The sequence below is a fragment of the Loxodonta africana genome, chromosome X (genome assembly GCF_030014295.1).
Source record: "Loxodonta africana isolate mLoxAfr1 chromosome X, mLoxAfr1.hap2, whole genome shotgun sequence".
Classification (NCBI taxonomy): Eukaryota; Metazoa; Chordata; class Mammalia; order Proboscidea; family Elephantidae; genus Loxodonta; species Loxodonta africana.
Genome location: NC_087369.1, coordinates 88,535,203 through 88,547,525, shown reverse-complemented (window position 1 = coordinate 88,547,525; position 12,323 = coordinate 88,535,203). Strand labels below are relative to the sequence as shown.

Below are 12,323 nucleotides of genomic sequence, written 5' to 3'. Positions count from 1 at the left end.
TTTAAAGCATATCAGTGATTCTGATATATAGCCAGGTTTGGAAGTCACTGTTTAGTAAGAATTATTGACATTTTTATAAAAAGTTACAGCACCATGAGGGACATTTTATATAATGGAGGTATAGTGTAATATGACACAAAGGAATGTTTGTTTTGCTTCTTGGGGCACAGTGAGGGTTATCCCCAGAGAAGACTTTACAAAGCGTCTTGAAGAAAAAGAATTTCACTCAGCATACTAAGCAGGAAATGGGAGCAGCTAGATGTGCTGTGAAGATTTATAACATTAGGCTGAGAAATTTTTTTAAAAAGCCTGTGCAAACTGCTTGGCACATGGTGGAAGGGATACAATTACTAATGGTGTAGCTGGACTATCAAAGAAAGAAGGGAAAGGAATAATAGGAGATGAGGCTGGGCCTATAAGACAGAGACCAGATATTCGAGCACCTTGTAAACCTGTGTTTCTTAAACTGGAATGCTTTGCAGCCAGTCCAGAGATAACATGAAACTGTAGTATAAACATGATACATCTCTTTTGGTGTGTCAATTTTACTTGATATTTTGGAAGGGGTATTTTTATATTAAGTAATCACTTGTTTATTGAACAATTAAATGCAAAATTTACCTGAGAATTTTGGCTAACAAAAAATGTAAAGAAATGTTTCACTTGTTAGGGGCAGATTCTGAAGACTGCTACCTACTCCCTGGAGGTGAGATTAACACTTCTTTGCCACTGGACAAGTACAATAGGTTCTATGAGCTGGAGAAAAATTGAAAGTTGCTTGTGTTTTGTTTTTAAAATAACTGCTTTATTAAGAGATAATTCACATATCATAGAATTCACCCATTTATACTGTACATTTCAGTGGTTTTAGTATAAATTCACAGAGGACTAACACCATTTAAAAAAATTTGTTTTTTACTGTAGTACGCACACAGAGAATTGCACATATAAATGGCCAGCTTAATGAAGGCATATGGTATTCAGATCAAGAAATAGGATATTACTAGCATCCAAAAATCACAGGCTTGGCACAACCCCCTTTTTTCTATTCAAAGATTTTAATCAAGGATGTAATATGATCAAATTAGTTGCTTTTTGTTCAATGAGACTGAAGACATTGAATCTATTTAGGATGATATTGCTATAGTTGATATCAAGAGTGGTGTTTGGAGAAGGGAGACCTGAGTCATATAAGAGACTGAATTAACTGACTGGATATGAAGGGAAAAGTCAAACTAACCCGGATGACATTCAGGTTTTTGAAGTTGTTGTGGTATATGTATAAGACCACAAAAGTAGTTGAGATTGTCAAGGGGAGCTATAATGTTGAACAAATGGAGGGCAAAGGAAAGAACCTTGGAATCCTATATATTTATAGAGTTTTATTTTAATTAAAAAATTTTTGTGGTGAAATATATATAATGAATTTGCTGTTGTAGCCATTTAGAAATGTACAGTTCAATGACATTAATTACATTCACCGTATTGTGAAACTATTACCACTGTTCATTTTCAAAAGTGTTCATCACCCCTGACAGAAACTCATTACCCCTTAAGCAACTCCCCATTCCCTCCACTCCCTAGTCTCTGGCAACTGCTGATAAACTTTTCTTTCTATGCATTTACCTGTTCTAAAACCTGTTGCTGTCTAGTCGATTTTGACTCATAGCCACCCTATAGGACAGAGCAGAACCGCCCCATACAGTTTCCAAAGAGCACCTGGTAGATTTGAGCTGCTGACCTTTTAGTTAGCAGCCATAGCTCTTAACTGCTACACCACCAGGGTTTCCTTACCTATTCTAGATATTTCGTATAAATGGGATCATACAGTAGTACTGTATTTTTAGACAGATAACACACACTCTTTGCATTTGTTTGCCAACCACACCCTCCCCCCTTGAGGTATTTTTGTAAGTGTGCTGTGCTAATGTTTTTACAGCAACATGTGAAAAAAATTATATAGTGGCACTCATGAAAATACCTCATGGAGGAAGGGTGCGGTTGGCAAACAGACATAGAAGGTGCATGTTGTTTGCTTAAAAATATGATAGTCCTTTTGTATCTGGCTTATTTGCACTTAGCGTAATGTTTTCAAGCTTCATCCATCTTAATAGCATGTATCACAACTTTATTTCTCATTATGGTTGTGTAATACTCCAGTGTATGTATATACCACTTTTTGTTTATCCATTCATTTGATGATGGACACTTGGGTTGTTTCTATCTTTTGACAATTGTGAATAATGCTACAGTGAACATTGGGATACACATATCTCTTTGAGCCCTTGCTGTCAAATATTTTAGGCATATACCTAGGAGTAGACTTGCTGGGTCATGTAGTAATTCCATGTTTGCCTTTTTAAAATCTATTTTTTAATTTATTTTTTTGCTGTTTTTGAGAATATACACAATAAAGCATAACACCAATTCAGCAGTTTTTCATCACGTACCATTTAGTGCCATTGATTACGTTCTTCAAGTTGTGCAACCATTCTCATCCTCCTTTTCTGAGTTGTTCCTCATCCATCAATATAAATTCACTGCCCCCTAATGTTCCTATGTAATGTTCCAAGTTGTAGTCAGCTTTATCCAATATAGATAGTTCTTAAAAGAGCTTAATGCTCAAGTCAGACAGCCTTTACTAGTTAAGCTAAACCGTTATTTGGTTTTAAGAATACTTCAAGAAATGTTTTTGGTTTAAGGTTCAGAGATTATCCCAGGGCAATAGTTTCAGGGATTCATCCAGCCTTCATGGCTCCAGGAAGTCTGAAGTCTCTTAAGAATTTGAAGTTCTGTTTTGCATTTTCCTCCTTCTGATCACGATTCTTTTATAGAATTTTTGAACAAAATGTTCAGTAATGGTAGCCGAGTACCATCCAGTTTTTCTGGCCTTACAACATAGGTGGCAGCTGCTTATGGAGGCAGTTAGCTACACATTCCATTTCCTCCTATTCCTGACGGTCCTTCCTGTGTTGACTTAGGCAAACAGAGATCAATGATTGTGCCTTGGATGGCTGCTTGCAAGCTTTTAAGACCCCAGGTACTGCCCAGTGAACTAGGAGATAAACATAGGCTAACTGGAATGTCCTATGTAACCATGACCCTGAACCTCCAAACCAAGAGAAGCCAAATCCCATGAGGTTTTTTGTTGTACAAAAGCAGCCTCAGCAGCTACTCCTTTTTGTTGTAAATATATCTATCACACAACTTTTGCCAATTCAGCTTTTTGCAGGTATACAAATTATTGACACCAGTTACAATAATCCTCTGTGCAACCCTACCCTTAATCAATGCTATATTTCCATCATCGTTAACCCCCCGTTTTCCTCCTCCCTTCCTCCCCTGGTAATCACTGATAAACTTTGTACATTTGTCTTTTTTTTGTCTTTTAATATAAGTGAGGTCATATAATATTTGCCCTTCTGTGATTGACTTATTTCACTCAGCATGTCTTCCAGCTCCATCCATCCTGTAGCATGTATCAAGACTTCGTTTCTCCTACTGACTGAGTAGTATTCTATTTTATATGTGCACCACATTTTGTTTATCCATTCATCTCTTGAAGGACATTTAGGTTGTTTCCACCTTTTGGCTATTGTGAATAGTGCTGCAGTGAACATTGGTGTACAAGTCTCTGCTTTCAAGTCTTTTGGGTATATACCTAGGAGTGGAATTTCTGGGTCATATGGTAGTTCTAATTTTATTTTTTTGAGGAACCGCCATACTGTTTTGCACAACAGCTATACCATTTTGCATTCCTACCAGCAGTGGGTAGCGGTTCCAATTTCTCCGTATCTTTGCCAACATTTGTTATTTTCAATTTATTTATTTATTTTTTGTCTTGGGCATCCTGGCGGGAATGAAATGGTATCTCATTATGATTTTGATATTCAGCTGTCTGATGACTAATGATTCTGAGCATCTTTTCATGTGTTTGGTAGCCATTTGAATTTCCTCTTTGATGAAAGGTCTATTCAAGTCCTTTGCCCATTTTATGATTAAGTCCCTGGGTTATAAACATTGGACTTACTGGACAGCTGGTACTTGCCCTTTAATGTTATGTAAATGCGCCCTCACCTTGAAACGATTGAACCAGTCCCTACCTGCAACAAATTCTCTAGCACAGTCACCTGCATGTACCCAGAAAAAAACCCAGTGCTGTCGAGTCAATTCCAACTCATAGCAGCCCTATAGCTTTTAAATCATTGGAAAGGTTTCAGACCTTTTCTTGCACTAAAGTAAGGCTAAATAACAACTGTATGCAGCTGTTCTGACTTACCTCCAAATTTGACTTAAAGACACGCTTAGAAATGGACCTTATTCATAACCATTCATAAGCCTGTGGTTTGTCTTTTTGTTAAGTTGTTGAAGTTCTAGATGTATCTTGGTTATTAGATTCTTGTCGAATACATGGTTTCTGAAGATATTCTCCCAGTTGGTTGCTTGTCTTTCCATTTTTTTGGTAAAGTCTTTTGATGAACAAAATCTTGCAATTTTTATGAGGCACCAGTTACTTATTTTGTATTTCACCGTTTGTGTTTTTATTATATTAGATAATCTATTGTTAAAAGCTAGGCTTGACAATGTTGCCCCTGCTTTTTCTTTTAAGAAATTTTATGGTTTTAGTTTGCCCATTTAGGTCCCTAATCCATTTTGAGTTTGTTTTTGTGTATGGTATGAGGCATGGATCCTATTTCATTTTTCTGCTTGAGTAAATCTCATTTTCCTAGCACCATTTATTGAATAGACTCTTTTTTCCCCATCGAATGGACTTATCATCCTTGTCAAAAATCGGTTGACCATAGATGTGTGAGTTTACTTCTGGACTCTCAATTCTATTCCATTGGTCTAAGTATCTTTTGTTATACCAGTAACAGACTGTTTTGATTACTATAGCTATATACCAAACCCAGACCCCTTGCCGTTGAGTGAATTCCAACTCATGGTGACCCTATACGACAGAGTAGAACTGCCCCCATAAGGTTTCCTAGGCTGTAGTCTTTATGGAAGCAGTCTGCCACATCTTCCTCCTCGGGGAACACCGATGGGTTCAAACTGCTGACCTTTTGGTTAGTTGTGGAGTGCTTAATCACTGTGCCACCAGGACTCCTTTGTATTTATTTAGTATGTTTTAAATCAGGAAGCGTGAGTCCTCCTACTTTGTTCTTTCAGCATTGCTTTAGCTATCCAGGGCCTCTTGCCATTCTATGTAGAGGATTGATTTTTCTATTTCTGTAAAGAAGGCTGTTGGAATTTGGTTGTCGTTACGTTGAATCTGTAGATTGCTTTGGGTAGTATTGACGTCTTAACAGTATTAAGTCCTTCACTCCATGAACATGGAACATCTTTCCATTCAAGTCTTCTTTAATCTCTTTTAGCAGTGTTTTATAGTTCCATGTTAACTTTTTGAGGAACCTCCAAACTGTTTTCCATGGAAACTGCACCATTTTATATTCCCACCAGCAATGCACAAGGATTCTAATTTCTCCACATTCTCACCAACACTTATTGTTTTTTTTTTTTTTTAAATAGCCATTGTAGTAGATGTGAGATGGTATCCCACTGTGATTTTAATTTGCGTTTCTCTCAAGACTAATGATGTTGAGCATCTTTTTGTGTGCTTTTTGGCCATGAATATGTATTCTTTGGAGGGATACCTATTTAAGACCTTTCCTTACAGGGCTTTTGAGCAACAATTGTCCATTTAAGAAGAGGAGGAGGAATTTCCCCCCCACACACTTTATATGTCATGGATATATTTTTATGTCAAATAAATCATAATTGTACATCATTTTGTGAGTATTTATAAATTTCTATGCAATTTGAGTACAACCTCTTAATTTGGTTTCTGTAAAGGAATTAAGCAATTTAACAAGTCATATAACAACTTGGATTCCTATGAAAAGGAGCAATATTGATTTTGCCTCTGAGGCTGAGTTCCAGATATTGAATCCTTTAGTGTGCACAATTATATTGTAAATGCTTTATTAAAACTGAAGTTTTCTATGAGTTATGTTGTTTACCGTCTACTACTTTGGGTAATTTATTACCCAAGTATTTTTCGTTTCTGTAAGGAAGAGTAAACTCCTAAAATCTCATCATATTTATGTTCTAATATAGATTGTGATCATAGTAATTGATAGTACAATTTAATTTACCTCATTTTTTAAGGTTTGTAGACTTACCGGCATCCCTATATTGTCTGGAAACAAGTTTGGACGTGGGGCGAAATAAAAAAAAGAACAGTTTACCTGTTAAATCTAATTATTTTATTAAATTAAAATATATTTAAGAGGCATAGGAAAAAGTGCAACATGTGAACTTTAATTTTCTTCTATATTGGAGGAAAGTTATAAAAGTTATTTTGTGACAGTTTCTAAAATGTAAATATTGCTTCTATGTTAGGTGTTTCAGTGGCATTTGGCTATGTAAAATAATATCCTCATCTGTGGGGTAAAGTGTTATGTTGTCTACTAAATTTCGAATGGCTCAGTGCAAAACAGGGTATGTGTGTTTGTGTACGGAGAGTTAAAGGAAGTGTGAACTATTGACATTAAGTGACTTTAGAAGGGATATAGGTGCTCCCTCTGTAATTCTTTCAAATTATTGGTAGGTTTGAAAATTTACAAAATGTATTGTTGGATGAAAAATTAATACTAACCTTAAAATTATACTTAATCATAGGATTTGTGCGTGTGCGTGTGTGCCCGTGCGTGCGTATGTGTGCCCGAGTGCGCTTTTGGTGTCCTCCTGACTTCCTAGCTGCTCAGCAGTACTCCGTGGTGTTTATATTGTCCCATGTTTTTAGCTAGAACAGGACTTTGATTCTCATCTCAAGTCATAATATGTCTTTAACTTTTTTTTTTGAAATGATTTTAGATACACAGAAGTGTTGCAAAAATAGTACGAAGGTTTCCTGTATACCTTTCATCTAGCTTTCCCTAATGTTGACATCTTACGTTTATTATGGTACAGTTACCAAAACCATGCAGTTAACATTGATACAATCCTATTAACTAAATGAGGGGTTGGCATACTTCACCTGTGGACCAAATCTGACCCTCTGCCTGTTTTTATTAAGGAGCCCTTGTGGTGCAATGGTTAAGCCCTTGGCTGCCAACCGAAAAGTTGGAGGTTCGAACCCACCAGCTGCTCCATGGGAGGAAGATGCTGGCGATTTGCTCCTGTAAAGATTTCAGCCTAGGAAACCCCATGGGACAATTCTTCTTTGCCATGTAGGGTCGCTATGAGCCAGAATCAACTTGATGGCATTTAATAACAATATCCTGTTTTTTATAAATAAAGTTTTATCGGAATACAGCTATACCCGTTCATTTACTGCTTTCACAGCACAGTTGCATAGAAGTAACAGAAATCACGTGGCCCACAAAGTCAAAAGTATTTTTTTTTTCTTTTGGCTTTAACAAAGAGAAATTTATTCTTTCACAGTCTAGGAGGCTAAATGTCCAAATTCAGGGTGCCAGCTTTAGGGGAAGGATTTCTGTCTGTCTGCTTTAGGGGCAGGTCCTTGTCATCAATCTTCCCCTGGCCTAGGAGCTTCTCAGTGAAGTAACCCTGGGTCCAGAGGACACATTCTGCTCCTGGAACTGCTTTCTTTGGTGGCATGAGGTTCCCCTGTCTTTCTGCTCACTTCTCTCTTTTATATCTCAAAGATATCGATTCAAGATAGTCTAATCTTGTAGATTGAGTCCGGCATCATTAACATAGCTATCTCTCATCCTGCCTCATAACACCATAGAGGTAAGGTTTACATCACATAGGAAAATCACATCAAATGACAAAATGGTGGACAATCACATAGTACTGGGAATCATGGCCTAGCCAAATTGACAGACATTTTTTGGGGGACACAGTTCAATCCATAACAGGTCATGTGTTGGAAACTGCACACATCACTTCCAGTCTTCTTCCGTTAGCTGAAACCCAGTCACGGAACCATTCTACCTGTAAAAAATGCTTAACAATATAGTTTTCAGATAAATGGCTATATGCCCAGCTAAAAGTTCCATTATTAGAGAAAAAGGGCAGAACGGTATTGCGGGGACAATTCAGACTCTGGTACAAAATAGTTTTGATTCTCCTGGAATCCAGATTTCTGGGTTCATGGAATTGGGGTGACCCCCCCAGCCCATTCACCCTTAGATGTCCTTTTTTGTTTTATTGTACTTTAGATGAAGGTTTACAGAGCAAATTAGCTTCTCATTAAACAATACACATGTTGTTTTCTGACATTGGTCGCCAATCCTACAACATGTCAACACTCCCCCTCTCGACCTTGGGTTCCCCATTTCCAGCTTTCCTGTCCCCTCCTGCCTTCTCATATTGTCCCTGGGCTGGTGTGCCCATTCTGTCTAGTTTTGTTTTATGGGCCTGTCTAATCTTTGGCTGAAGGGTAAACCTCAGGAGTGACTTCATTACTGAAATATAAGGGTATCCAAGGGTCATACTCTCGTGGTTTCTCCAGTCTTTTTCAGACCAGTAAGTCTGATCTTTTTTTTTTTTTTTTGGTGAGTTTGGTTTTTTGTTCTACTTTTTTCTCTAGCTCTGTCTGGGACCCTCTGCTGTGATCCCTGTCAGAATAGTCGGCGGTAGTAGCCATGCATCATCTAGTTGTGCTGGACTCAGTCTGGCAGAGGCTGTGGTAGTTGTGGTTCATTAGTGCTTTGGACTAATCTTTCCCTTGTGTCTTTGGTTTTCTTCATTCTCCCTTGCTCCAGATGGGGTGGAACCAGTGGAGTATCTTAGATGGCCACTCATAAGCTTTTAAGATCGCAGATGCTACTCACCAAAATAGGATGTAGAACATTATCTTTATAAACTGTGTTATGCCAGTTGAGCTAGATGTCCCCCAAGAGACCATGGTCCCCAGATGTCAGCCCAGTAATTCGGTCTCTCAGGGAGTTGCGATGGTCTGACAGAGACTGGAGAGACACTGAGAGTATGGCCCCCAGACACCCTTTTAGCTCAGTAATGAAGTCACTCAAAAATATTTTCTGTCAATCCCTTTACAAAAAAAGTTTTCGGGCTCCTGAACTTAGTTATAGATCTTATTCAAATTTCATTAGTTTTCCCACTAATATCCTTTTTCTGCTCCAGGATCCAAACCAGAATCTCACATTGCCTGTAGTTGTAATGTCTCTTTAATCTACTGTAATCTGTAACAGTTCCTCAGTCTTGTCTTTTATGCCCTTAACATTTTTTTATTGTGGTGAAAATATATACACCAAAACATTTACCAGTAAAAGAATTTTTACATTTATAATTTAATGATATTGATTACGTTCTTCATGTTGTGCAACCATTATCACTGTCTTTTTCTAAAATATTCTACTGTCGTTAAAATAAACTCAGGTACCCCAAGCAGAGACTCCTCCGTCTCCTTCCCACCCACTGCTGGCAAATAATTAATAGTCTTTGGTTTCTATAAACCAAAAACCGAACCAAACCCGCTGCCGTCGAGTCGATTCCAACTCATGGCGACCCTATAAGACAGTAGAACTGCCTGATAGAGTTTCCAAGGAGTGCCTGGCGGATTCGAGCTCTTGGTTAGCAGCCGTAGCACTTAACCACTACACCACCAGGGTTTCCTTGGTTTCTATATAGTTGCTTATTTCGTATAAATGAGATCATATGGTATTTGTCATTTTGTGACTGACTTATTTTGCTCAGCATAATGTTTTCAAGGTTCATTGATGTTGTGGTATGCCTCAGGACTTCATTTTTCTTTATGGCTGAGTAATGTACCATTGTATGTGTATACCACATTTTGTTTATACATTCATCTGTAGATGGACATTTTGTTTGTTTCCACCTTTTGGCTGTTGCGAAAAGTGCTACAGTGAACATTGGTGTACACAAATCTGTTTGCATTCCTGCTTTCATGTCTTCTGGGTCATATGGTAGTTCTGTGTTCACCTTTTTGAGGAACGGCCAAACTTTTCCACAGCAGCTCTACCATTTTACATTCCCACTGCCAATGGGTAGGGATTGCAGGTTTTTGATCGTTGCCATTCCAGTGGAGGTGAGGTGGCATCTCATTGTGGTTTTGATTTGCGTCTCTCTAATGGCTAATGAAGGAGCACTGGTGGCACAATGGTTAAAGCGTTCTCCTAACTGAAAGGTGGGTGGTTCAAGCCTACCAGCCACTCCATGGGAGAAAAGACCTGGCAATCTGCCCCCTTAAAGATTACAGCCTAGGAAAGCCTATGGGGACCATTTTACTCTGTCATATAGGGTCGCTATGAGTCAAAATTGATTCTGTGGCACACAACATTGGCTAATGATGTTGAGCTTTTTTTCATGTGCTTGTTGGTGTGTTTGGTGAAATGTCTGTTTAAGTCCTCTGTCCAATTTTTTGATTTGGTTGCTGGTCTTTTGTTGTTAAATTGTTGAAGTTTTATATATATTTTGGATATTAGACCCTTATTGATTATGTGAGTCCTGAAAATTTTCCCCCAGTCTGTAGGTTGTCTCTTTATTTTGTTGATAAAGTCCTTTGATGAACAAAAGTACTTAATTTTTATGATGTTCCATGTATGTATTTTGTCTTTGGCTGCTTTTTTTTTGTTAATACCTGATAATGTATGATTGAACAGTAGGTCCCACAGCCTCACTCCTAGATTTTCTTCTAAGAATTTTATAGTTTTAGTTTTCACATTTAGGTCCTTGATCCATTTTGAATTGGTTCTTTTGTATGATGAGAGGCATGAACGTTGATTCATTCTTTTACATGTGGAAATCAAATTTTTCAGCACCATTTAATGAAGAGATTCTTTTCTTTCTCATTGACTGGACCCAGCATCCTTGTCAAAAATCAGTTGACCATAGTCGTTTGGATTTATTTCTGCACTCAGTTATTTTGCATTGTTCTATATGTCTATTATTATGTATGTCTATCATTACAAGCTGTTTTAATTACTGTAGTTTTATAATATGTTTTTAATCATGAAGTGCAAGCCTTCCTACTTTGTTCTTTTTCAGGATTGCGCTTCCTCATAAATTTGAGGATTGGCTTTTCCATTTCTGCAAAGAAGGCTGTTGGAATTTTGATGGGACTTGCATTAAATTTATAGATTGCTTAGGGTAATATTGTCATCTTAACTATATTAAGACTTCTGATCCATGAACACAGAATATCCTTCCGTTTGTTTAGGTCTTCTTTAATTTCTTTTACGAATGTTTTATATTTTTTTGTGTAAAAGTCTTATACTTACTTGGTTAAATCTTAACGTACTTTATTCTTTTAGATTCTATTGTAAATGATAATGTTTCCTTAATTTCCTTTTCTTCTTGCTCATTGCTGATATGTGGAAACCTGGTTGATATTTGCGTGTTGACCTTGTGCCCCCGCACTGTGCTGAATTTATTTATTAGATCTAATAGCTTTCTTGTAGAATCTTTGGGATTTTCTATGTATAGGATCATGTGGTCTGCAAAAAGGGATAGTTTTTCTTCCTCCCTCTTGATTTGGATCCTTTTTTTCCCCCCTTAGACTCATTGTTTTGGCTTGGATTTTCCAAATGATGTTGAATAGTAGTGGTAAGAGTGATCATCCTTATCTTGTTTCTTATCTTAACAAGAAAGCTGTCAGTCTTTCTCCATTGAGTATCATGTTAGCTGTGGGTTTTAAATAAATGCTTTTTTTAATCTTGAGAAATTTCCCTTCTGTTCCAGTCTTGTTCAGTAAACACTCGTGAAAGGTAAACACTCATGAAACTATCATGAAAGGGTGTTGAATTTTGTCAAATGCTTTTTCTGCATTGATTGAGATGATCGTGTGGTTCTTTTCCTTTATTAATATGGTATATTACATTGATGGATTTTCTAATGTTTTACCACCCTTGCTTTCCTGGGGTAAATCCCACTTGATCATGGTATAGAATCCTTTTAATATGATTTTTGACTTGGTTTGATAGTATTTTATTGAGTATTTTTGCTTCTATATTCATTCGCGATATTGGTTTGTAGTTTTCTTGTGTCAGTTTTTGACTTTGGTATCAAGGTAATGCTCATGTCATTGAACGAGTTAGGAAGTGTTCCCTCCTCTTTTATTTTTTGGAAAAGTTCAGGGAGGATTGGGGTCACTTCTATAAATGTTAGGTAGAGTTCCCTGGTGAAGCCATCTGGTCCAGGACTTTTCTTTGTTGGAAGGTGTTAAGTTAATGACTCAATCTCTAATGTGTCTGTTGAGTACCATATTTCTTCTTGAGTCAATATAGGAAGTTTATGTGCTTCAAGAAATTTGTCCATTTCCTGTAATTTATCTAATTTGTTGGCATATAACTGTTCATAGTAATCCCTTA

At 37.3% G+C, this 12,323-nt stretch overlaps 1 protein-coding gene across 9 annotated transcripts in view; it reads left to right on the top strand.

Annotated features, from left to right (window-relative positions):
* The window catches only part of ATRX (ATRX chromatin remodeler), a 414,424-nt gene that overhangs the window by 166,525 nt on the left and 235,576 nt on the right, over nucleotides 1–12,323 (top strand). The gene's annotated exons all lie outside the window — the stretch shown is intronic.